General features: G+C 37.6%; 1 pseudogene; it reads right to left on the bottom strand.

Moving 5' to 3' along the window:
* Positions 1 to 1824: 1824 nt before the first annotated feature.
* LOC140843691 (uncharacterized) lies at positions 1825 to 10106 on the bottom strand (annotated as a pseudogene).
* Positions 10107 to 25951: the final 15845 nt, after the last annotated feature.

Raw genomic sequence — 25951 nt, 5'->3', positions numbered from 1 at the left:
TTGGTGAAAAAATACCTAACATAATATCTGTTCAGACCTTTTAACCACCTCACTTGATAGGATACGAAGCATGAAGAACTTTTGTTTGCTTGTTTGTTTATTAGAGAATAAAAAAATACAGGTGACTGCTTAGCAACTTTAGATCTGGAGACAATAGGATCATTCTCATATGAAGAACAACATGAGTGCATGCAAATGCCCAGTACTTTCATGCTGACAAATGCTTACTTATGTACCAGGCACTGATCCAAACACTGGGAAATAGAGCAGTTAGGAAGGCAGGTAAGGTCCTTGTTTCCCTGGAGGAGATAGACAATAAACATATTCAACATAATATTATGCCATCATAAGAATTATGAAGGAAATGAAGCAAGGTAAGTGATGAAAGGATGGGGTGCTATTTTAGATAAGGTGGTCAGTGAAGACTTCTCTAAGGAGGTACCATTTGAGCAAGAGATCTGCAGGGAATGAGGTTGCATCAAGTTCATTTGATAGACTTGTGATTTAGGTGTCAATCTATGAGTTTACTATTTCTTAGAAACAAATTTTTAAAAATATAGATTATCAACAGCACTAACCAAGAAAGTTGATTTGTCTTTACAAAAAGTAGCATAGTATACAGTTATATCTTCATAGAAACTGATTTTTTTGTTGCTTCTGGTCTTATTCATTTCACTTCATTTTAATTCAACAGATTTTTATTGGGTGGGTGCTATGTTCCAGGCTTTATTCTAGGCTCTTGCCATATGTCAGTAAATAAAACCAAGAAAGATCCTTTACTATGTGGAGATAACATTCTAGCAGGAAAAGACAGACAATAAATAATAAACATAACAAATTACATACTATGTTGGAATGTGATTTGTGCTATTGGGGAAAAAGTAGACCAGAGAAAGAGATTATAAATAGTAGGAGGATAGGTTTCATTAGTAAATAGGTTGGTCAGGGTGGGTCTCAATGAGGTTAGACCAGACCCAACACTTGTAGACAGAATTAGCCAAGTGCCTATCTGAAGTAACAGCTCTCACTAACATATATACATACATACATGCTTTTGCCTCCAAAAAAGTTTCATCTTTTTTTCAAGACTTACTATATTTTTAGCTTATAAAAAATAGAGTGGATGTGGTATACTATCATTATATATAACTACTGGAAGGTGTGAATCTTTTTTATTTACTTAAAAGATAGTGACTACAATAGATAGGTAAAATTTTTTCATCTGAGACTATGGAGTACTACCATTTAAAAAGGTACTGAAAAGTAACATGATTATATATATACTGGCACATATAGGTCATACAGCAAGTATATTATATTCTTTCTTCTTCAAAGGTAATGGTGTTCTTGAATTTTTCTTAGAAATCCAAATTAATTTAAGATAAATTGGAAAACATGGCAGTTCATGCTATAGAGTATATGACTAATAAGCATAATAATTTGTTGGCATGAGTAAGAAAAATGGACTTAGGACATCATTGACTAAAATTATAATTTAGAATCTTTATCTTATTTTTGCTTCATTCTGTTTTCCAGATATTGGTAACTTTATTATAAATTTGTTTAAAGTCACCCTCAACAATTTACATACAATATCTGTTATTCTGCAAAGTTAAGTAAAATCTTCTAATCTTTGTTTCTGAGACATCACTTTTAAAAACCTATTTCTTAAAAACAAAGTGTTTATTTCTTAGTTACAACTAGCCATAGAGATATAGTAACTATATTTCTTTTCCATTTTCAAATTCCTTTGTTTTAATTCTTTAAAGACAAAATTACATTTCACCTCTTTGGTTTGTACTGTTGGATCAGTATTGAATAAAAGACTACTTTCTGTGACTTTAGATACAGTATCTTTTCTAAAAAGGTCACAAGTGTTACATAAATGTAAACATTTTGCACGCTTCTTTTACTAATATGAAAGTAATGTTTGATCTGTTAAAACAAACTTTTTAAAACTAAGTTTACTTAACAGTAAATGTTGCCTTGTGTTTGTATTAGCTTCCAAAATTAAACCACATTTTTTCCAAGGATAAAAATCCAGTGCTTATCATGTAGCGTAATTACTCTTCACAAATTTAACTGTTCACTAGCATTTTTTTTCTTAGTTGGTGCTATTTGTATGACTCAAAATTATACTATTGTTATGCTGTGATTTTTAATAAGAAATACATATTTGGTTTTCATCCCCATTCCTGGCACAGAACTCCTAAAACCCTTTCAGTTTCCTAAGTGATGAGAGAAATAAAGGTTCTTGTTATTCATACTAAACCCATCAGCCACACCTGGGTTTATGTTAATACTGTGACTTGGAAAGCTGTAGGGTTGGGGGCTGGTTGCCAGAGACACCAACTGAACCATAGTGGATTGGAACTTTAAGCCCCACCCCCTCAACCTCCATAGAGAGAAAAGGGGCTGGAGATTGAAGCAATCACCACTGACCAATGATTTCATCAATCGTGCATACTGTAATGACCCCTCCATAAAAAATCAAAAGGACAGGGTTCAGTGAGCATTTGGGTTGGTAAACATGGAGGTGCTGGGAGGGTGGTGCACATGAGGAGGTCATGGAAGCTCCAAGCCCCTTTGGCCTTACCTTCCCCTGTGCATCTCTTCCACTTGGCTTTTCCTGAGTTAAATGTTAAGAAGGAGTACACAGGCCCAACATGGTGTCACTTCTGCTAGGTCAAGTCACCAACCAGGGCTCAATACCTAACTTAATAGCAGTTTCAACCTCCCCCAGAAATGTAGTCAGTGAGAAATTTTCCAGTCAGCATCAATCAGATAATGTCACATGTGTCCTCTCCATCTCCCACAGAAATCCAACTAATAAGAACTGTTTGTCCCCAGATGAAAGTGATCTCAGCAGAAATAATCTTTTTTAATTAATTTTTTTAAATTTTGGTATCATTACTCTACAACTACATGAGGAACATTATGTTTACTAGACTTCCCCCATTACCAAGTTCCCCTCACATTCCCCATTGCACTCATTGTCCATCAGCATAGTAAGATGTTGTAGAATCACTACTTGTCTTCTCTGTGTTGTACAGCTCTCCACGTGCCCCCCTCCCACATTATACATACTAATCATAATGCCCTCTTTCTTCCCCACCCTTATCCCTCCCTTCCCACCTGTCCTCCCCAGTCCTTTTCCCTTTGGTAACTGTTGGTCCATTCTTGGGTTCTGTGAGTCTTCTGGTGTTTTGCTCCTTCAGTTTCTCCTTTGTTCTTATACTCCACAGATGAGTGAAATCATTTGATACTTGTTTTTCTCCAATGGCTTATTTCACTGAGCATAATACCCTCTAGCTCCATCCATGTTGTTGCAAATGGTAGGATTTGTTTTCTTCTGATGGCTGAATAATATTCCATTCTGTATTTTTTTTTCTTTCCCCAGACATTTATTAAATAGTGTCTATGCAGCAGGTACTACAGTGGCACTCATGTTAGCAAGTAAGACAATTGCTACCTGAATTAATTTAGCACTGTTCATTCAAATGACTTAGGAAATCTCTTCCATAGTCTAAATAGAACCTTGATCTCTAACTTGAATCAATCAAGTATTGTGGCAAGGATGGAGGTGGGAAATGATAAAATTAGATTATCTTTGCATTCCAAAGTGCTTCTGTTGATTGGGGGTGGGGAAAAGTGGGGGAAATGCCAGCATGGGTTGGTTAGTAAAGCCAGTGGGGGGAAATGTTCACAATTAACCTGAACTTTAAGATACTTTTGAATGTGGTATTTGTTCAAACATCGTTAGTTTTATTTTATAGAGTTTTGCTGTAGTGTATGCAAAAATTTCAACCTGCTCTTGTTCTGTTTAAGCCTGTAAATCTGTGGATACTGATTGGCTGCTGACTTCAAAGACATAGTTCAATCTTGAGACTCTCTACTACTTGGAAATGGATAATCATGCATTTACCATGTTAAAGGCCCAGAGAAGTCCCACGATAAAGAATGCTATTTAACTCTGATTCCACAGTACTATCTAGGGTCAAATTATTGTTGTCCAAAGTTAACTTCAAGGAAACCAAAGGTAGACAGTGGAAGCACATAGCCTCCAACTTGGCCTCCAAGAGTTCTCTGATGCCAAAATCAGCTAGAGTGATGTTTTCTAAAGTGCTGTTTGCTTGTCAATATACTGTCTTTGATGTTTACAAAACATCAGAAAAGGCCACCTCAAGACAGCTTGTCTTTGTGGTGATATCTCTGATGCTGAAAAGACCTGACCTCTGCCTTAAGGCTTCTCCACATTCATTACACTCATAACGTTTTTCTTCAGTGTGGATTCCCACATGCTGAGCAAGATGTGAATTTAGTAGAAAGGCTTTCTGGCATATATTACACTTGAAAGGTTTTTCTCCAGTGTGAATCCTGTGACGTCGAATAAGGTCTGAGGTCAAACTGAAGGCTTTCCCACACTCGTTACACTGATGACTTTTGGAATGGCTGTGGATTCTAAGATGGTGGGTGAGGAAAAGGGCCTGACTAAAGGTTTTCCACACTCCTTGCACTCACAGGGCTCCTCTTGACTGTGTATCCTCTGGTGTCGATTAAGGTGAGAGCTGCACCTAAAGTTCTTTCCACAGTGGATACACAGATAAGGTTTCTCTCCAGTATGGATTCTGAGATGTTCCAAAAGGCCTGCATTCTGGCTTTTTTTTTTTCCCTTACCTATGACCCCTTAGCCCCCCCACAGCAGGTTGGGCCCCCTTTCTCCCACCCTCACATTCAGGGCTCTCCTTCCTCGGTGCCCAGGAGAAAAGCCAGCCTAAGATGTGCGCCCTTGGGACCCTGCGCTGCGGAGAGCTCGCGGTGGGGTCCACCTGTGAGGGGAGGGGCGCAGGCCTGCCAGGTGCGACTGCAGGCTTCTGGCTCCACGCAGCAGATGCCGGACTGGCTGGAAGCACAGCCAGAACGAAACCGGGTGTGGAAACTGATGGGAGGACAGAGAGGTATATGTACCACCTGTTCTTTATCCATTCATCTACTGATGGACACAGGTTGCTTCCATTTCTTGGCTATTGTGAATAGTGCTACGATAAACATAGGGGTGCACCTGTCTTTTTCAAACTGGGCAGCTGTGTTCTTAGGGTAAATTCCTAGGAGTGGAATCCCTGGGTCAAATGGTACTTCTATTGAGTTTTTTGAGTAACCTTCATACTGCTTTCCACAATGGTTGAAGTAATTTACATTCCCACTAGTAGTGTAGGAGGGTTCCCCTTTCTCCACATCCTTGCCAACATTTGTTGTTGTTTGTCTTTTGGATGGTGGTGATCCTTACTAGTGTGAGGTGATACCTTGTTGTGGTTTCAATTTGCATTTGTCTGATGACTAGTGATGTGGAGCATCTTTTCATGCCTCTGTTGGCCATCTGAATTTCTTCTTTGGAGAACTGTCTGTTCAGCTCCTCTGACCATTTTTTAATTGTATTACTTGCTTTTGTTTGTTGAGATGTGTGAGCTCTTTATATATTTTGGGTGTCAGCCCTTTATTGGACCTGTCATTTATGAATATATTCTCCCATACTGTAGGACGTCTTTTTGTTCTATTGGTGGTGCCCTTTGCTGTACAGAACTTTTCAATTTGATGTAGTCCCACTTGTTCATTTTTGCATTTGTTTCCCTTGCCCTGGGAGATATGTTCATGAAGAAGTCACTCATGTTTATGTCCAAGAGATTTTTGCCTATGTTTTTTCCTAAGAGTTTAATGTTTCATGACTTAGATTCAGGTCTTTGATCCATTTCAAATTTACTTTTGTGTATGGGGTTAGACAATGATCCAGTTTCATTCTCTTACATGTAGCTGTCCAGTTTTGCCAACAACAGCTGTTGAAGAGGCTGTCATTTCCCCATTGTATGTCCATGGTTCCTTTATCGTATATTAATTGACCGTATATGTTTGGGTTAATATCTGCACTCTCTATTCTGTTCCACTGGTCTGTGGGTCTGTTCTTGTGCCAGTACCAAATTCTCTTGATTACTGTGGATTTGCAGTAGAGCTTAAAGTTGGGAAGCGAGATCCCCCCTGGTTTATTCTTCCTTCTCAGGATTGCTTTGACTATTCAGGGTCTTTTGTTGTTCCATATGAATTTTAAAACTGTTTGTTCCAGTTTGTTGAAGAATGCTGTTGGTATTTTGATAGGCATTGCATTGAATCTGTAGATTACTTTAGGCAGGATGGCCATTTTGACAATATTAATTCTTCCTAGCCAACAGTATGGGATGAGTTTCCATTTGTTACTGTCTTCTTTAATTTCTCTTAAGAATGTCTTGTAGTTTTTGGGGTATAGGTCTTTCACTTCTGCTGGTTCACCGTTAGTGTATAGGAAAGTAAACAATTTCTGTGTATTAATTTTGTATTCTGCAACTTTGCTGAATTCAGATATTAGTTCTAGTAGTTTTGGAGTGGAATCTTTAGGGTTTTTTTATATACAATATCATGTCATCTGCAAATAGTGACAGTTCAACTTCTTCTTTACCAATCTGGATTCCTTGCATTTCTTTGTTTTGTCTAATTGCCATGGCTGGGACCTCCAATACTATGTTGAATAACAGTTGGGAGAGAGTGGGCATCCCTGTCTTGTTCCCGATCTCAGAGGAAAAGCTTTCAGCTTCTTGCTATTCAGTATGATGTTGGCTGTGTGTTTATCATACATGGCCTTTATTATGTTGAGGTACTTGCCCTCTATACCGATTTTGTTGAGAGTTTTTATCATGAATGGATGTTAAATTTTGTCAATGCTTTTTCAACATCTATGGAGATGATCATGTGGTTTTTGTCCTTTTTGTTGATGTGATGGATGATGTTGATGGATTTTCAAATGTTGTACCATCCTTGCATTGGTGAGATGAATCCCACTTGATCATGGTGTATGATCCTCTTGATGTATTTTGAATTTGGTTTGCTAATAGTTTGTTCAGTATTTTTGCATCTATGTTTATGAGGGATATTGGTCTGTCATTTTCTTTTTTGGTGGGGTCTTTGCCTGGTTTTGGTATTAGAGTGATGCTGGCTTCATAGAATGAGTTTGAAAGTATCCCCTCATCTTCTATTTTTTGGAAAACTTTAAGGTGAATGGGTATTATGTCTTCTCTGTATGTCTGAGAAAATTCAGCAGTGAATCCATCTGGCACAGGGGTTTTGTTCTTGGGTAGTTTTTTGATTACCAATTCAATTCCTTTGCTGGTAATTGGTCTGTTTAGATTTTCTGTTTCTTCCTCAGTCAGTCTTGGAATGTTGTATTTTTCTAGGAAGTTGTCCATTTCTTCTAGGTTTTCCAGCTTGTTAGCATATAGGTTTTCATAGTAGTCTCTAATAATTCTTTGTATTTCTGTGGGGTAATCATGATTTTTCCTTTCTCATTTCTGATTCTGTTGATGTGTGTAGATTCTCTTTTTCTATTAATAAGTCTGGCTTGGGGCTTATCTGTTTTGTTTATATTCTCAAAGAACCAGCTCTTGGTTTCATTGATTTTTTCTATTGTTTTATTCTTCTCAATTTTATTTATTTCTTCTCTGATCTTTATTATGTCCCTCCTTCTGCTGACTTTGGTCCTGATTTCCTCTTATTTTTCCAATTTCAATAATTGTAACTTTAAACTATTCATTTGGGATTGTTCTTCCTTCTTTAAATATGCCTGGATTGCTATATACTTTCCTCTTAGAACTGCTTTTGCTGCATCCCACAGAAGTTGGGGCTTTGTGCTGTTGTTGTCATTTGTCTGCATATATTGCTTGATCTCTTTTAATTTGGTCATTGATCCATTGATTATTTAGGAGCATGTTGTTAAGCCTCCATGTGTTTGTGAGCCTTTTGTTTTCTTTGTACAATTTATTTCTAGTTTTATGCCTTTGTGGTCTGAGAAGTTGGTTGGTAGAATTTCAATCTTTTTTAATTTACTGAGGCTTTTATGGCCTAGTATGTGGTCTGTTCTGGAAAATGTTCCATGTGCACTTGAGAAGAATGTGTATCCTGCTGCTTTTGGGTGTAGATTTCTGTAGATGTCTGTTACGTCCATCTCTTCTAGTGTGTTGTTCAGTGGCTCTGTGTCCTTACTTATGTTCTATCTGGTTGATCTGTCCTTTGGAGTGAGTGGTGTGTTGAAGTCTCCTAGAAGAAATGCATTGCACTCTATTTCCTCTTTTAATTCTGTTAGTATTTGTTTCACATATGTTGGTGCTCCTGTATTGGGTGCATATATATATATTGATAAAGGTTATATCCCCTTTTTGGACCGAGCCCTTTATCATTATGTAATGTCCTTCTTTATCTCTTGTTACTCTCTTTGTTTTGAAGTCTATTTTGTCTGATACAAGTGCTGCAACACGTGCTTTTTTCTCCCTATTGTTTGTGTGAAATATCTTTTTCCATCCCTTCATTTTTTGTCTGTGTATGTCTTTGGGTTTGAGGTGAGTCTCTTGTAAGCAGCATGTATATGGGTCTTACTTTTTTATCCATTCTATTACTCTGTGTCTTTTGATTGGTGCATTCAGTCCATTTATATTTAGGGTGATTATTAAAAGATATGTACTTATTGCCATTACAGGCTTTAGATTCTTGGTTACCAAAGGTTCAAGGGTAGCTTCTTTTCTCGCTAACCATCTAACTTAACTCACTTATTAAGCTATTATAAATACAGTGTGATGATTCTTTATTTCTCTCCCTTCTTATTCCTCCTCCTCCATTCTTCATATGTTAGGTGTTTTATTCTGTTCTCTTTTGTGTCTCCTTTGACTGCTTTTGTGAGCAGTTGATTTTATTTTTTGCCTTTAATTAGGTTTTGGTTGGTCTGCTTTCTTTGCTGTAATTTTACTTTCTCTGGTGACATCTATTTAGCCTTAGGAGTGCTTCCATCTAGATCAGTTCCTTTAAAATATCTTGTAGAGGTGGTTTTTGGGAGGGAAATTCTGTCAGCTTTTGCTTATCTGGGAATTGTTTAATCCCTCCTTTGTATTTAAATGATAATCATGCTGGATACAGTATTCTTGGTTCATGGCCCTTGTGTTTCATTGCATTAAATACATCATGCCATTCTCTTCTGGCCTGTAAGGTTTCTGTTGAGAAGTCTGATGATAGCCTGATGGGTTTTCCTTTGTAGGTGTCCTTTTTTCTCTCTCTGGCTGCCTTTAATACTCTGTCCTTGTCTTTGATCTTTGCCACTTTAATTATTTTATGTCTTGGTGTTGTCTTCCTTGGGTCCCTTGTGTTGGGACTTCTGTGGGTCTCCATTGTCTGAGAGACTATTTTCTCCCCGAGTTTGGGGAAGTCGTCAGCAATTATTTCTTTAAAGACACTTTCTATCCCTTTTTCTCTCTCTTCTTCTTTCAGTACTCCTATAATGCGAATATTCTTCCATTTGGATTGGTCACACAATTCTCTTAATATTCTTTCATTCCTGGAAGTCCTTTTATCTCTCTCTGCCTCTGCTTCTCTGTGTTCCTGTTCTCTGATTTCTATTCCATTAACATCCTCTTGCACCTCATCCAGTCTGCTCTTAAGTCCTTCCAGAATTGTTTTATTTCTGTATTCGCCCTCCCAGCTTGATCCTTTAGCTCTTGCATATTTCTCTACAGGTCCATCAGCATGGTTATGACCTTTATTTGAATTCTTTTTCAGGAATATTGGTTAAACCTATCTCCCCAGGCCCTCTCTTGGGGGTTGTCTGGGTAATTCTGGACTGGACCAAATTCTTCTGCCTTTTCATGGTGATAGAGTTAGATGTAAGCATGTAGCATGTGTGTCAGCTGGGAGAACAAAGTTCTTTCCTGCTTGCTGGTCGCCTTGCCCTTCTCCACTGTCTGTGTCGGTTACCCGCACACCTGGCACAGCCTCCGGATTAATCCCCTAAGATGCCGTGACTGGGGTCGCTGTCAGGGTATCCCAGAGCCCTGCCAGGAGAGGCAGGCATGCCAGGTGTACTTTCCTTTGGGAACGGCTCCCCTTTGCCCCTTTCCCCAGTTTCTTCTGCCTGTGTCGGGCAGCTGCACGTCAGCAGTGGCCTCTGGGTCTGGCCCAGGGAGCTGCATACCAGGGGGAGATTCTGGGCAGTTGCTGTGGGCCCCGCTGCTCTTTGGCTGCTCTGCCACTGCAAGTGGGTGCATGGACACTCCCCGGCTGCTTGGTCACTGCATGCGCATGCAGGGTCGCTCTCTGGCTGCTTGGCTGCTGCAGCGGTGCCGTGCCAGATGGGGAATGACTGGCAGACTGTTTATCTCCATGTGGGGCCTCAGGGCTGCATTGCCTCCCAGGAGCCTTGGGCTCCTGAAATTCCCCAGGATTCCCAGCTGCTAGGCTGAGTGTGCCGGGATTCTTCCATCCAGGTGTGAGGCCCCTGTCCCTTTAAGACTTTCAAAAAGCACTCGCTTTTCTTTTTTCCCATGGGAGACGGCTATGGGGACCTGCTCACAGATTTTACTTTTTTCCGTTTCTCTAATATCCAGCACACCATGCAATGTGTGTCTGTACTCCTGGTGAGGATGACTAGGGCTAGGTATTTAGCAGTCCTGGGCTACCACTCCCTCCCTGCTCTGACTCCTCTCCTCCCACCTGGGAGCTGGGGTTGGGGGAGCACTTGGGTCCCACCAGGCCATGGCCTGTATCTTACCCCCTTCGTGACATGTGTAGTTCTCTCAGATGTAGATGTTGCTTAGCTGTTGTACTGTATCCTCTGGTCTCTCTTTTAGAATAGTTTTATTTGTTGTATTTTCAAAAATATATATGATTTTGGGAGGAGATTTCCACTGCTGTACTCATGCCGCCATCTTGGTCCTATTCAGAAATAATCTTTTTTTTGTTTATGACTTCCTTGCCCTGCCTTTAAAAACCTCTCCCTTTCTGTAGCCCTTCCAAGCCTCTCTCTACTTGCTAGAGAGAATGCTGCCCAATTCACAAATTTCTTAATAAAGCCTATTTGATCTTCAAATTTACTTGGATGATTTTGCTTTTAACAGTAGCATTTTATAATGAACTGATACTCTAGTAAGTAAGGTGTTCTCTTGAGTTCCCTAAGCCAGTCTAGCAAATTATGCAACCTGAGCAAGGGTTGTGGGAACCTCTGATTTTTAGGTAGTTAGAAGCACAGGACACAACCTGGACTTGGGTTTGGTGTCTAAAGTGGGGGCATTTTTGTGGGACTGAGTCCTTAATCTGTGGGATCTGATGCTATCTCCAGATAGACAGTGTTAGAATTGAATTAAAGGACACCAGCTAGGGTCTGCAGTGAATTAGAGAATTGCTTATCGTAGGGGGAAAACCCACACATCTAGTGGCTATAAGTGCCAGAAGTGTTAGTATTGTGTGTGTGTGTGTGTGTGTGTGTGTGTGTGTATATAATACATAGTAAAGTATATGAAGATATAATATACTCAAGCTGCAGTGTCTCTGAGTTTGAGAGTGTTTATGCAGTATGCCTCCCTGTGCTAGGGGAGAGGAGGAGTCAGGCTTCCCACTGTTCCTGCTTTCTTGGGGGCAGAGGGATTCTGTTACCTGAAAAATTGTGTAGCCAAACTGGCAGTCACCAGCTTTTAGATTCAAAAAGTTGGTCATGAAGAGTATTAGGTAGAAATAAAGTTTAGCTCCCAAATGTTTTTATTTTACATTGACATCAAAATGTTGCTTTTATATCAAGACAGTCTGGTGATCCAAAGATAGGCAAATGAAAGCATTCTAATTTTACCCACCTCTAATCTGTATAGTGTTAAATATAGCAGTGGAACCATTCTGGCCAATAAAATATAAGCATTGTATTTTAAAACTAGCCATGTGAACCCTGCTGTCTGATAGACTTAATCTATGAATAACTAAGGAACATGTTCCCTGGTTCTATCCAAGTACCCGTGTCCTTAGCCACTAATGATAAACTAGATCATATGTCAGAATCAATTGTGTCAAAGAAGTCCTTAGGAAAATCAGTCCTTGATACCTACTCCTTACTCACTTTCATTCCTGAGGAGTACTTTCTTTTCTGGAAGAACACTCCAATTCCAGAGGAAATTGGGGATGGGGAGAGACAGACTCCAATCTTAGAGAAATTGGATACTGCACAAGTTGTCAAAGCCTAGGGACCCAACCACTTTGACTAAAACTATTGTAGAAAGTTGGAGAAGGATTAATTAGCCAATTAACCTGATGAAAAGTAACATGAGCTATGAACATTGTGCTCCTTAAGTTTTTCCTGACAAAGGACAACATTGACCCATTAGCTTTGGGTAGAGCTGCAGCTTCATGTGAACTTTTAAGCTCACAACTGTAGGTAATGGAGAGATTGAGCCATCCATACTGACTTCTAATTCCCCAGAATTTTTTGTTGCCATATTTCTTCTAACCCTACCTTCCCTCTACCTATACACATTCTCCATGGAAATTTGCTTGTTCTATATATGATCTTCTTGAGGTCAAGTGATCCTTTCTTTAAAAAATGTACCAAGTAGTTAGTTATCTGATAATACAACCAAGTACAGAGCCCTATGCTCCTGCATAGGTTGCATGCCTATGAAACTGGTCCCCTATATTAGTGTCAGACAAATAATGGAAATCCTAGGGGTCTACTGCAACTATTCAGTTGAACAGTTATGTGGAAAAGGGTACAGGTTTCAATCACATGGCTCACTGTAAGCTATTTTGGTAACTTACTCTGAGTGAGATAATTGGAGCATTTGGAGCAGAGGGTGACGTGGTCTCTTTTGTTAAGATCTGACTGAAGTGGGGCAAGAAGCAGAAGCAGGAAGGCCAGATAGATTGTTATAGCAATAGACCAGGTGAAAAGAGATGATGACTTGGACCAGAGCAATAGCAGAGGAGGTAATAAGAAATGGTCAGATTCTGAATATAGAATAAAGAGCTCCCAAATCTATTTATTCATTATTGATTGAAATATTATTTTTTTATAATCATTTGTTATATATTTTCATAGTAAAATATGATCATTTCCCATTTCTTTAAATATTCTCTTACCACATAATATTAGAGCCTGCGTAGCATAGTTTGGATAAAGCATAATGTAGCCATTGAATAGATTGTACATTTTTAGTTTCTCTCTATTATAAGTTCTATTAAATATAAATATATATAGAACATAAACATAATTAAGGAATCTCTGCCTATTGATTTAAGAAATGACTGCTGAATTGAAACTAGAAAGGAGAAACTAGAAAGATAGAAGCTGGAAAAGCAGAATTATTACTATAAACTGACAGATTGATATTCAGTTATAACCATAGAAAGATTATCAACATGAGATGCCCATTGATAGAGTTTAAGAAAGGTTGCCAGAAATACTTAAATGTGAAATATTTACAAATTCTTGCTTGAGATTAAATGAACATTCTTGTGTTTCAGAATTTATTTTCTATTTTTGATGGATTTAATTATTACTAGGAACAGATGACCAATTACAAGAACTGTGGCCTGGCTGGATTTCTGGCACCTGAGCATTCACATCCATCTGTTTATAAGGCATTATGCCCACTCATGAGGTCTGTGTTATTTTCAAAAAGTCATGTGTAAATCAAGATAGGCAATGTATATTCTATGAGATGCAAATCATCTATTATTTAATCTCTCTAATTTGTTTTTAGAAAAACCTTTAGCCACTCGCTGATTAGAGACTTTTAGTCATATATAGAAAGCAAAATATAAGCAAAACTCTAACTTTATTAAATAATAAATAGAATTCCATGCTTCTTCAGCATGACAAAGTTAAAATTAGAAAAAGTGCTATACAAATCCTTGAAAAAAATTTGAATATACTATTTGAGGGAAAGAAACTAACATTCATTTGGTACCTGCTATGTGCAAGGTGCCTTTACATTATTTGTTTATACAGTTCTCATAATAATCCTGTGAAGTAGGTATCATTATCCCTATTTTGCAGGTAAGAAACTAAAAGGAATAACTTACCTAGGGTCACACATAGGAAATAACCGAGATAATTTCAAGCCCAGTTTTATCTCACTCTTTCTGAAGTCATGCTCTTTTAGCTATACCACACTATGTAAGTGGTTGGGATGCAAACATTAGGGCGAATTTACAGATCTGTGATGCAATTGAAGTGGTTTTTAAGTTAAAACTTTAAAAAACCTAATCAACCAACCAAATGATTTGTTTACTCTTAAACCTCAACGAAACTTTCCTAGGTAAGTGTTGAGGATGTGAGTTAGCTCTCATCAGGAGGGCAATATCAAATAGCAAGTACAGGTGGCCTTAATGTGGATTTGAACTGCATGGTTTCTCTTATAAGTGGAGTTTTTCAATATGATGGAAACTTTTTTGGAGATTTACACTAATTTGAAAAGCATCTTCTTTTCTCTAACTTTATTGTAAGAATGCAGTACAAAATACATATACAAAATATGTGTTAATTGACTATGTTATAGGTAAGGCTTCAGGTCAACAGTAGTCTATTAGTAGTTAAGTTTTAGAGGAGTCAAATCTGTTCTCACTTTTTAAAAATTCTTGTTTTTTAAACTAAGATTTAACTCACACATACAGTAAAGTGCACAATACTTCAGTACTGTAGTTCTGTGAATTCTAAGTTATACACCTGTGTAATCATCACCAGAACATCCTCAGCTCATAAGGCTCTCTTATGCTCCCTCCCAGAAGATAATCCCCCAGAGGTAAACACACTTTGATATCTGTCAACATGTACTAGCTTGCCTATTCTTGAACTTCCTACAAGTGGAGTCATGCAGTACAGTGCATGTACTGCAGTACAGTGTACTCTGTGGTGTCTTGCTCTTTTCAGAGTCCTAACTTTTAATGACCATGTTATACTCCTTCAACAAAATTTCCAGGTCCTCTGCTTTATTCCTTTAGGCTTTTGTTAAAGAATTAATGTTGATGATTTAAAAACTAATTCCTGCTAAAATATCAGTGGGTGAAGATGGTTTAAGTTCCTTTTTTAAGGTAATTTATAGTATTATAACTGACTTTAAGCCTAGAAGAATGCCTATTGTAGAAATTCTAAGCAGAGTCTGAGAGGTGATTGCAGAGGTGGGAAATGGAGAGAAGATTTTGTTTTTCCTTAAAACTAAATACATAATTTTTGATAAGTATGCTAATTGTGTACCTGTAAAATCTCTTTCTAAAATGTATATACTGTATCTATGACTGAATTTGAAATACTGTAGAAAAAATCTTAGATGCATATAAAGAAAGGTTAATATGACACAGAAAAATGAGCATTTAAGCTGTCAAAAGTTTTGGGTTCTAATCCCTGTTCTGCAACTTACTATTTCTAGCTAATTACCTCACAAAATCTGAGTCAACTTTAATATGAGCATAAAAACGTTTGCCATGCCTGACAGGATAGGTGTGAAGGTGAAATATGAAATAAGCTAATGTATATGAAAGTGCTTCATAAAGTCTCATATACTAACTATGCTTGCTATATATATATATATGACTTTATGGTCACACTTCCATAAAACAGGTAATATAATAATGGTATATGTAAAGTTGAATATTCTGACCACCTGATGTAATATAAGTCTTACTGAAATTGTTTTTAATATAATCTTAATAATAAAATTAATGAAGAACTTTTAATTTAATAAACTAGACTGTCAATCACTTGATACATTTGTCAGATCTCTAAATGAGTTGGTTGGGATGATGTAACAGCATATATTTTCCCATTTCTTTTGTCCTTATTTTTACGTTTCACTTCTTCACAGTTCAACATTTTATTGGAATGCAACACGTAAGTTTTTATTTTTAACTTTTTCCTTAGAATTTCTCACATTTCACATACGAGTTTGTCTAGGGATTTTCTTGTAACAAGAATTATCTAAATGCCATGTAACAATGTGGAAAATCTACTAGGAAAGAAAAATGTGAAAGACTTTTCTCACTGATAACCATTTACTAATTAATCTATAACCAATGATAAAAATTTTGAGGGGTAGGGGTTGAGTAGAAGAGGTAGTAAGCATGTTCAGCTTTACTTCGGAGCGCCACCTGCTGGTAAATTAATTCCAGCAGTGTGGCAGACGAAAAAAACGTTGGGAGACCAGAACAATCAACTTACTGTACATGAAGCATACACTACTTGTAGAAAATGCTGATTTGGTTTATTAACTGACTGATTTGATTATTAAAGATATTTTTTTTCTCAAAGGACTTTTGGAAGGAATTTTTTTATTCTAAATTCTGAACTCTAATCAGAACAAGTACATAAAAGGGTCTGTTATGTTAGTTAATTAGTCAAATATTTAAGTGTTTATATATCTCACTGTGCTAGACACTGAGGATGCAATGGTGAAAGGAGCAAATAGAATCTCCCTGCCCTCATGCAACTTAAAGTGAAGATTAAAAAGATAAAATGGTAGGTTGCTAAAAGATGACATGAATAAGAGGCACAGAGAGAGAGAGAAGAATACTGGAGACTGAGAGAAACTACTATGGATATGACTTTCAGGAAAGTGGTTTCTAATAAGACCTTTAAGCACTTGTTCTTTGCTATGTTCCCAGCACTGAACACAGTGCCCTATACATAGTCAACGCGCAGTAAATATTTGTTGAATAAAAGGATGAATGACACTGGGTGATAACCTTAAATAGAGGCATTGGACAGAGCTGAAGCACCGTCAGCTTTTCTTTTTGGTCTGGTCACATGGGTTAAGCTAGCCTAATGATGCAAAGATGTGGTGAGAGAGTGCAGGAAAATTACTGAAAATGTACATAGCATAATCTTTTTCCCTTTCAGCAGGATCAGTTTGTAAAATCCAATCCAGGTGCAAAGATGATGAAAATGATGACTCAGTTCAAAGCTACTTTAACTTTGGTTTACCACTAAACTACCAAACAAGCAGGCTAGGCAGACTAGGATCTGTAGCCCAAATGAGGATACAAATGACTGGATGCAGAATGCCTTTCTTGTACTTCACAAATGTCCAAGTTCAGACCACAAGGAATCAGATCATAGAGTTTCAGCACTGTAGACTTTTATAAAATTAGGCTAGGTGAAGGGTCATACTTAAGGATACATTCCACTGCCACCTAAAAAATTTATTGTTTTGCTACAGTAATATCTTTTTTTCTCACTGCATCATCTGCTCTACAGTAGATCTATAAGCCTACCAAACCTTCAGTGAAGTTAAACCTAACTGGAGAGCTAAGAGTAAGATTCAAACTTATATGGAATAATTGTTAGCTTATAACTATGAATTTAACTAAAAAGAAGGGAAACATCTTTTTTATGACCTAACTCTTGTGAAACTGGCTCCCACTGACAGCCTTCCGCTTTGCATTCAGTAGACAACACATATTATGCACATCTCTTTTCCACACATAAACATATTCAAGTAACATACCTCAAATACAATCTATAAGCATTGATACATCCCCTTCTTCAATAAGGGAACCCTGAATTTTAGTTAGTCATATTGTTGTCCAGCTAAAAGACTAATCTCCTAGCCTATAGCTGTAGTAGAAGTGACTATATGATGGGTTTTTGCCAGTAAAATTTAAGAAGTATTGTATGGTATTTCTGAAAATCTTGAAAGAAAAGGAGTGTGTACCTATTCTTTTCCTTCTTCCATCTGGCTGTTTGTGTCTGGAATATAGTTGTGGCAACTGGTGCTCCAAAATTCATACTGGATGAAGAGGACAAAGGCAAAACAGGGCAGAAAACTACAAGGATCTTGGTGTAGAGCCACCATATCAGCCCCGGACTATCTCTTGACTTACAGGACAGAGAAAGAAGCATCTGTCTTGTTTATGACATTGATCTCTGGGATTTCTGTTGTCCTCTGCTGAGCTTTATTGTAACCAATTTGGTGAGCAGTATAGGTTTTGCTAATGTTTTCATGACAGAGAAGGCAACATTTCACACCGCACAGCAAACTTGATCTTTTCATTATACAAGTTCTCTATCTAGTCTCTTCCCAGACCCAATTCTCTAAGTATTTCAAGTGCATCACATGTAGACAGCATATATTTGGTACTTGCTTTTTACCATTCTTATGATCACCTTCTGATTGGAGTGTATAATTTGTTTGCTTTAATATAATTATTCATATGACTGTTTTCATTATTATGTATTAACTATTTTAATCCAATAAAATATGTACTTAATATATTTTAAACATGTTTATATATTGATATTAATATACTTTTGGCTATATATAATATTTATATGTGAATATTAATATATATTAAACATATTTGATATATATTAAATACATGTATTATGTAATATACAATACATTAATATGTATTAATATATCTATAATTTTCATAGGACTGCCATTTTGCTATTTACTGTTTATCGCATGGATTTTTTTTTATTCTTCTGTTCTTTATTTCCTTCCTTCTTTTGTATTAATTGAATATTTTTTAGAATTCCCTTTAAATTCCTCTGTTGACTTGCTAACTACCTTTCTTTTCATTATTTTTTACTCTCTCTAGTGTTGAAAAAATGCATTTTTAACCATTGAGAGTGATACTGAATTACTCCAGGTAAAATATGAAAAACTTGCAATAGTATAATTCCATTTACCCCTTATCCTTAGCGCTATTACTGTCATATATATTACATCTGTATTTGTTATAAGCCCATCATTACAGTGTCATACATTTTTTATTTAAACACTCATATCTTTTAAATAAGGAAGAAAAGGAAAATATGTATTATTTTTTACACTTACCCACATATTTACTGTTTCCACTATTTGAGCATAATTTCATTATACTCTAAAGAATCTTGAAGTTTTTATATTTTTTAACCAATAATTATACTTACAGGAATTTTTAAGGTAGTAACTAGATATGGGAATAATTTTTTTCATTATCATGCTTTTCTCACTGTTTCTTATAATTAAAATTTGAAATAATTTAAATGTCTGAAAATAGAAAAATCATTACTTCAACTGTGTTAATACATAGAATGGATAAGCATGGTTGTTTTTAAGATATTGGTTAACTAAGACATGTGTGTGTATGATTATTATAATTAATACACAACACTGTTTAATTTTTAGAAAAGAAATATACTTGGATATTAATAGTGGTTCTCTTCAGTTAGTCACTTACTTGGTTGGAGTACTGCTTTTTGCTTACTTACACTTTTCTGTATTTTCTAAATTTTTAAAACAAATATGTGATCTTTTACAAACAGAAGAAAAGTACAATGAGAAAGATTTTAAGATTGGGGAGGTCATGTTATGTAAACACTGGTAAGCATCTCTGAAACTAGTTAATCACAGAATTAAGAATAATTTTCAAAAATATACTTATCAACTTGAATTCAGGATAACATATATCTTTGGTTTGACAAGTTTGGACCACATAAAAAAGAAGGCAAATTGTGGTTAGATGAATATTAATTTATATATTTTCAACATATTGAAGCCTATTTGGTTGGTATACTTTCCTTTTTTTGGTGTGATTTAAAGATTGCTACAGATGCTTAAGTGTCCCAGAGTATCTCCCTTGCTGGCTGAATTAGCCCTTAAAATTCCTATCAAGCAACTACTTTTGTTTAAAGTTCTTTTGTCTGTCTTCTTATGAAACCTACCTTATTTCATCTAGGAGGGTAGCATATATTGACACATTACCATGGGTTACTGTATCAGACTCAGGACATTCTGATGAAGAATATTTTGGCAGTTTGGGTAAAGACCTACAGCTGTAGAGCTGAAAGAACATGGCCTTTATAGGCAGAATTCTGTGGTGGGGTATCTTGAAAAGTTAAGTTGCAGAATGAGGGTACTGGCACTTTGTAGGGTTGGTGGTGGAGGGGGGATAGAAAGGAGGAAAAAAAAGAGAGGGAATGCCAAATGGGGATACAAAAATCATCCAAAATTTATTCATTCAATGGGCTTGCATTCTGCAACTATTAAGCTTATATGATTAATGCTCCTGTAAGTGGCAATTGTCAGTGGACTGTTTTCTCCCACAGTTACTTGCTACTTGCTCTTTGGTGAAATAGGCATTAAAGTCCTTTGTAAAGTTTATAGTCCTTTACCTAGTCAAGACATGTTTATTATTTTGCCCTTCACACCTTCAAATTCCCAAGAGTTGCCTCAGTAATTGAAGAAGTAATACCCAATAATGGGACACAGTGAGTAAACCATACACAGGGAAATCTATATACTAGTTAGTCAGGGCCTTCCAGAGACTTCACCTCTCCTTCTTTGGATGTTAAACATGCTAACAACTCTTTCAGATGGAATTTAAAGCCAGATAAGAGAGAAAATAAAGGTCTGTATATGCTTTTTGCTAGATGGACCTTTCAGGGGTTTGTAAGCTAAGTTTTGGCAGCCTCTGTTCAGTCTTCCCTTAGGACCATTCCAAAGGAAGGACGTTTTAAACACACACACACACACACACACACAAAGTCCGAGATTCAGAATATATGGAGATGTAATAAATCCAAATCTAACTCTGTTGTATAGATGAAAAAATTCAAGTCTTGATAACTTGTTTTACTTAACATAGATTACAATGAGTTAATAGCAGATTTAGGAATAAAGCCAGTTCTCTTAGCTGGTAATGTAATGAGTGTCCCATAATATCAAGTTGCCCCATGTCCAGGTATTAGAAAAGCACCTTCAAAGCTCATAACAACACCAAGCAAAGCAAGGCAAAAGGCAAAGCCTGCAAGTCTGACATCAAACACTGAGAGAAAATGTGTAAACATCAGGTGGAATGGAATCTGAAGCCATATTGCCTTTCATAAAAAGTTCATTATGTCAACTGTACTAAATATTTGTTTCCTCCTAAATTTGCTAAACAAAGGAAGGGAATATAATTGCTACTAATTTATTAGGGCCCTGAGCCACTTTTTTAAAAGAAATTATATATATCAATTTGAAATCTGGCTTCAGCTGATTTGGGCAATACATTTTAGCCAAAGACAAAGAATAAGAATGAGCCTATTGTGTCAAGAAACCTGGCTGAGTGCCATAGGAGTCAGAATAAGGTCATGTTTATTCTACTGCATATTTTGTTCCTTATCTAGACTCTTAAGAAGGCAAAGAGCATGATAATGAAGTCCATTGGTGACCTAAGTTGGGAGACACTGTCAATGTGAATGAGAACAGAGAAGTAAAATAAGGTAAATACAGATTTAGACATATCTGCCAGGGAAGATGCAGTGGGACTTCAAAAGAAACTTGACAGCTTGAAATGGAAATGGGATACGAAGTTCTAGGGATAGAAATGTCATAGGAAATGATAAAGACTTAAAAAAAAAAAAGCAATTACAACAGTTCACAAAATGTTACAAGGTTACAATACAGAAAAGAGAAAGTATGCCCCAAACAAAAACGTGTAACTATGCACTTATGGACATTGACATAAACTTCCATCTCAAAACTTATGAATAGAAAGATTTCTGTTATTATATTGGAGAACCAAACATTTTTGGTGTGGGATTGGAGATAGTATCAAATTAACTAAAGAGAAGAGTTCATATAAAAGGCACTGTGAATAAATGTGAAGGTGGTGGTAGTACTCTTAGAATCTCATTTAAATTAATGGCAGAAGAGGAAGAATTTTAAAAAAAGAAAGAGAAGGAAAAGAGGAGCCAAGATGGCGGTGTGAGTAGGGCAGCAGAAATCTCCTCCCAAAACCATATATATTTTGAAAATACAACAAATACAACTACGTCTAAAAGAGAGAACAGAGGATACAGCACAACAGCCAGGCTACATCTACATCTGTGAGAACTCAGCATCTCATGAAGGGGGTAAGACACAAGCTGTGGCCTGGCGGGACCTGATCACTCCCCCAACCCGAGTTCACCAGCAGGAGGAAAGGAGTCAGACTGTGGAGGGAGTGGCAGTGCAGGACTGCTAAATGACCAGCCTTAGTAATCCGCACCAGGAGTGCAGGCACACATTGCATGGTGTGCTGGATATTAGAAAAACAAAAGTAAAATCTGCAAGCGGACCATGCAGCTGGCTCCCATGGACAAAAGAAAAGTGACTGCTTTTTGAAAGTCTTAAAGGGCCAGGGGCTTCACAGCTGGACAGAATCGTTCCAGCACACTAAGCCCAGTAGGCTGGGAATTCTGACAAGCTTCAGGCGCCCCAGTCCCCTGGGTGGCAACGCAGCTCTGAAGTCCCTCACGGTGATAAACAGCCTGCCATTCATTCCCTCTGCCCCCCGGGTTGGCCCCCCACAGCAGCAGCTCACACAGGAGCTGCCCAGAACCTCCTCCAAGCACGCAACTACCTGGGCCAGAACAAGGGGTTGCCATTGGCATGCAGCTGCCCGGCACAGGCAGAGGAAGCCAGGGCAGGGCAAGAAGGGGCGCATTCTTCAACGAACTGTAACAAACAGTTTTAAAATTCATATGGAACAATAAAGACCCCGAATAGCCAAAGGCAATCCTGAGAAGGAAGAATTGAGCAGTGGGGATCTAGCTTCCCAACTTCAAGCTCTACTACAAAGCCACAGTTATCAAGAAAATTTGGTACGGGCACAAGAACAGACCCACAGACCAGGGGAAGAGAATAGAGAGTCCAGATATTAACCCAAACATATATGGTCAATTAATATACGATAAAGAGCCATGGAAATGCAATGGGGAAATGACAGCCTGTTCAACAGCTGTTGTCGGCAAAACTGGACAGCTACATGTAAGAGAATGAAACTGGATCATTGTCTAACCCCATATACAAAAATAAATTCGAAATGTATCAAAGACCTGAATGTAAGCCATGAAACCATAAAACTCTTAGAAAAAAATAGACAAAAATCTCTTGGACATAAACATGAGCAACTTCTTCATGAACATATCTTCCCGGGCAAGGGAAACAAAAGCAAAAATGAACAAGTGGGACTATATCAAGTTGAAAAGCTTCTGTACAGCAAAGGACACCATCAATAGAACAAAAAGGCATCCTACAGTATGGGACAATATATTCGTAAATGACAGATCCAATAAAGGGTTGACATCCAAAATATATAAGGAGCTCACCCACCTCAACAAACAAAAAGCAAATAATCCAATTAAAAAATGGTCAGAGGAGCTGAACAGACAGTTCTCCAAAGAAGAAATTCAGATGGTCAACAGACACATGAAAAGATGCTCCACATCACTAGTCATCAGAGAAATGCAAATTTAAACCACAATGAAATATCACCTCACACCAGTAAGGATCACCACCATCCAGAAGACAAACAACAACAAATGTTGGCAAGGTTGTGGAGAAAGGGTAACTCTCCTACACTGCTGGTGGGAATAAGTTCAACCAGTGTGGAAAGCAGTATGGAGGCTCCTCAAAAAGCTCAAAATAGACATACCATTTGACCGAGGAATTTCCCTTCTAGGAATTTACCCTAAGAATGCAGCAGCCCAGTTTGAAAAAGAGAGGTGCACCCCTGTGTTTATCACAGCACTGTTTACAATAGCTAAGAAATGGAAGCAACCTAAGTGTCTATCAGTAGATGAATGGATAAAGAAGATGTGGTACATATACGCAATGAAATATTATTTAGCCATATGAAGAGAACAAATCCTAGCATTTTCAACAACATGGATGGAGGTAGAGGGTATTATGCTCAGTGAAATAAGCCAGGTGGAGAAAGACAAGTATCAAATGATTTCACGCATCTGTGGAGTATAAGAACAAAGAGAAAAACTGAAGGAGCAAAGCAGCAGCAGACTCACAGAACCGAAGAATCGACCAGCAGTTACCAAAGGGAAAGGGACTGGGGAGCATGGGCAGGAAAGGAGGGATAAGGGGGGGAGAAAGGGCGCATTATGATAAGCATGTATAATGTGGTGGGGGGGCACAGGGAGGGCTGTACAACACAGAGAAGACAGGTAGTGACTCTGTAGCATCTTAAAATGGTGATGGACAGTGTAATGGGGTATGTGGGGGGGACTTGGTGATGGGGGAGTCAATTAAAAATAATGTTCCTCATGTATTTGTAGATTAATGATACTAAAATAAAAAATAAAAAAAAGAAAGGAAAGGAAATTGCTGTTTCTGCCCCCCATTGTCTGTTATGTTTTTCTCTGTGCAAAAACAAGCAGTATCACACAGAAATCTGTTGCACTCCTATACACTAATGATGAAGTAGCAGAAAGAGAAATCAGGAAAACAATTCCATTCACAATTGCATCAAAAGAATAAAATACCTAGGAATAAACCTATCCAAGGAAGTAAAAGCCCTACACCCTGAAAACTACAGGACACTCTTAAGTTTCTGAAATTAAAGAGGACACTAATAAATGGAAATTCATCCCATGCCCTTTGGTGGAAAGAATTAATATTGTCAAAATGGCCATCCGGCCTAAAGCAATTTACAGATTCAATGCAATCCCTATCAAAATACCAACAGCATTCTTCAACAAACTGGAACAAATAGTTCTAAAGTTCATGTGGAACCACAAAAGACCTCGAATAGCCAAGGCAATCCTGAGAAGGAAGAATAAAACAGGAGCGATTACACTCCCCAACTTCAAGCTCTACTGTAAAGCAGCAGTCATCAAGGCAATTTGGTACTGGCACAAGAACAGACCCATAGACTAATGGAACAGACCAGAGAGTCCAGATATTAACCCAAGCATTTTTAGTCAATATACGATAAAGGAGCCATGGACATACAATGGGGAAATGACAGCCTCTTCAACAACTGGTGCTGGAAAAACTGGACAGCTACATGTAAGAGAATGAAACTGGATTACAGTCTATCTCCATGCACAAAAGTATTCGAAATGGATCAGAGACCTGAATGCAAGTCATGAAACCATAAAACTCCTAGAAAAAAACATAGGCAAAAATCTCTTGAATATAAACACGACCAACTTTTTCATAAACAGATCTCCCCAGGAAGGAAAACAAAAGCAAAAATGAACAACTGGGACTATATCAAACTTAAAAGCTGTACAGGACACCATCAGTAGAACAAAAAAGCATCAGACAGTGTGGGAGTATATATTCATAAGTAACATATCTGATAAGGGGTTGACATCCAAAATATATAAAGAGCTCATGTGCCTCAACAACCAAAAAGCAAATAAGCCAATTAAAAAATGGTCAGAGGAGCTGAACAGACACTTCTCCAAAGAAGAAATTCAGGTGGCCAACAGACACATGAAAAGATGCTCCACATTGCTAATCATCAGAGAAATGCAAATTAAAACCACAATGAGATATCACCTCACACCAGTTAGGATGGTCACCATCCAAAAGACAAACAACAACAAATGTTGGTGAGGATGTGGAGAAAGGGGAACCCTAGTATACTGCTAGTGAGAATGTAAATTAGTTCAACCATTGTGGAAAGCAGGTTGGAGATTCCTCAAAATATGAAAACTAGAACTAACCATTTGACCCAAAATTCCACTCCTAGGAATTTACCCTAAGAATGTAGCAGCCCAGATTCAAAAAGACATACGCAGCCCTGTGTTTATCACAGCACTATTTACAATAACCAAGACATGGAAGCAATCTAAGTGTCCACCAGTAGATCAATGGATAAAGAAGATGTGGTACATATACACAATGGAATATTATTCAGCCATAAGAAGAAAACAAATCCTACCATTTGCAACAACATGGATGGAGGTAGAGGGTATTATGCTCAGTGAAATAAGCCAGGCAGAGAAAGACAAGTACCAAATGATTTCACTCATCTGTGGAGTACAACAACAAAGCAAAAACTGAAGGAACAAAACAGCAGCAGACTCACAGAACCCAAGAATGGACTAACAGTTACCAAACGGAAAGGGACTGCAGAGGGTTGGGGGGAAGGGAGGGATAAGGGTTTTAAGGGGCATTATGATTTGCACACAATGTAGGGGTTCACTGGGAAGGCAGTATAGCACAGAGAAGACAAGTAGTGATTCTATAGCATCTTATTATGCTGATGGACAGTGACTGTAAAAGAGTATATGGTGGGTATTTGATAACGGGGGAAATCTAGTAACCATAGTGTTGCTCATGTGATTGTATATCAATGATGCCGTAATAAAAAAAGTCTTTTT

This window comes from Manis javanica, chromosome 10, assembly GCF_040802235.1.
Source record: "Manis javanica isolate MJ-LG chromosome 10, MJ_LKY, whole genome shotgun sequence".
NCBI lineage: Eukaryota > Metazoa > Chordata > Mammalia > Pholidota > Manidae > Manis > Manis javanica.
This window is presented reverse-complemented; position numbering and strand designations above follow the sequence as displayed.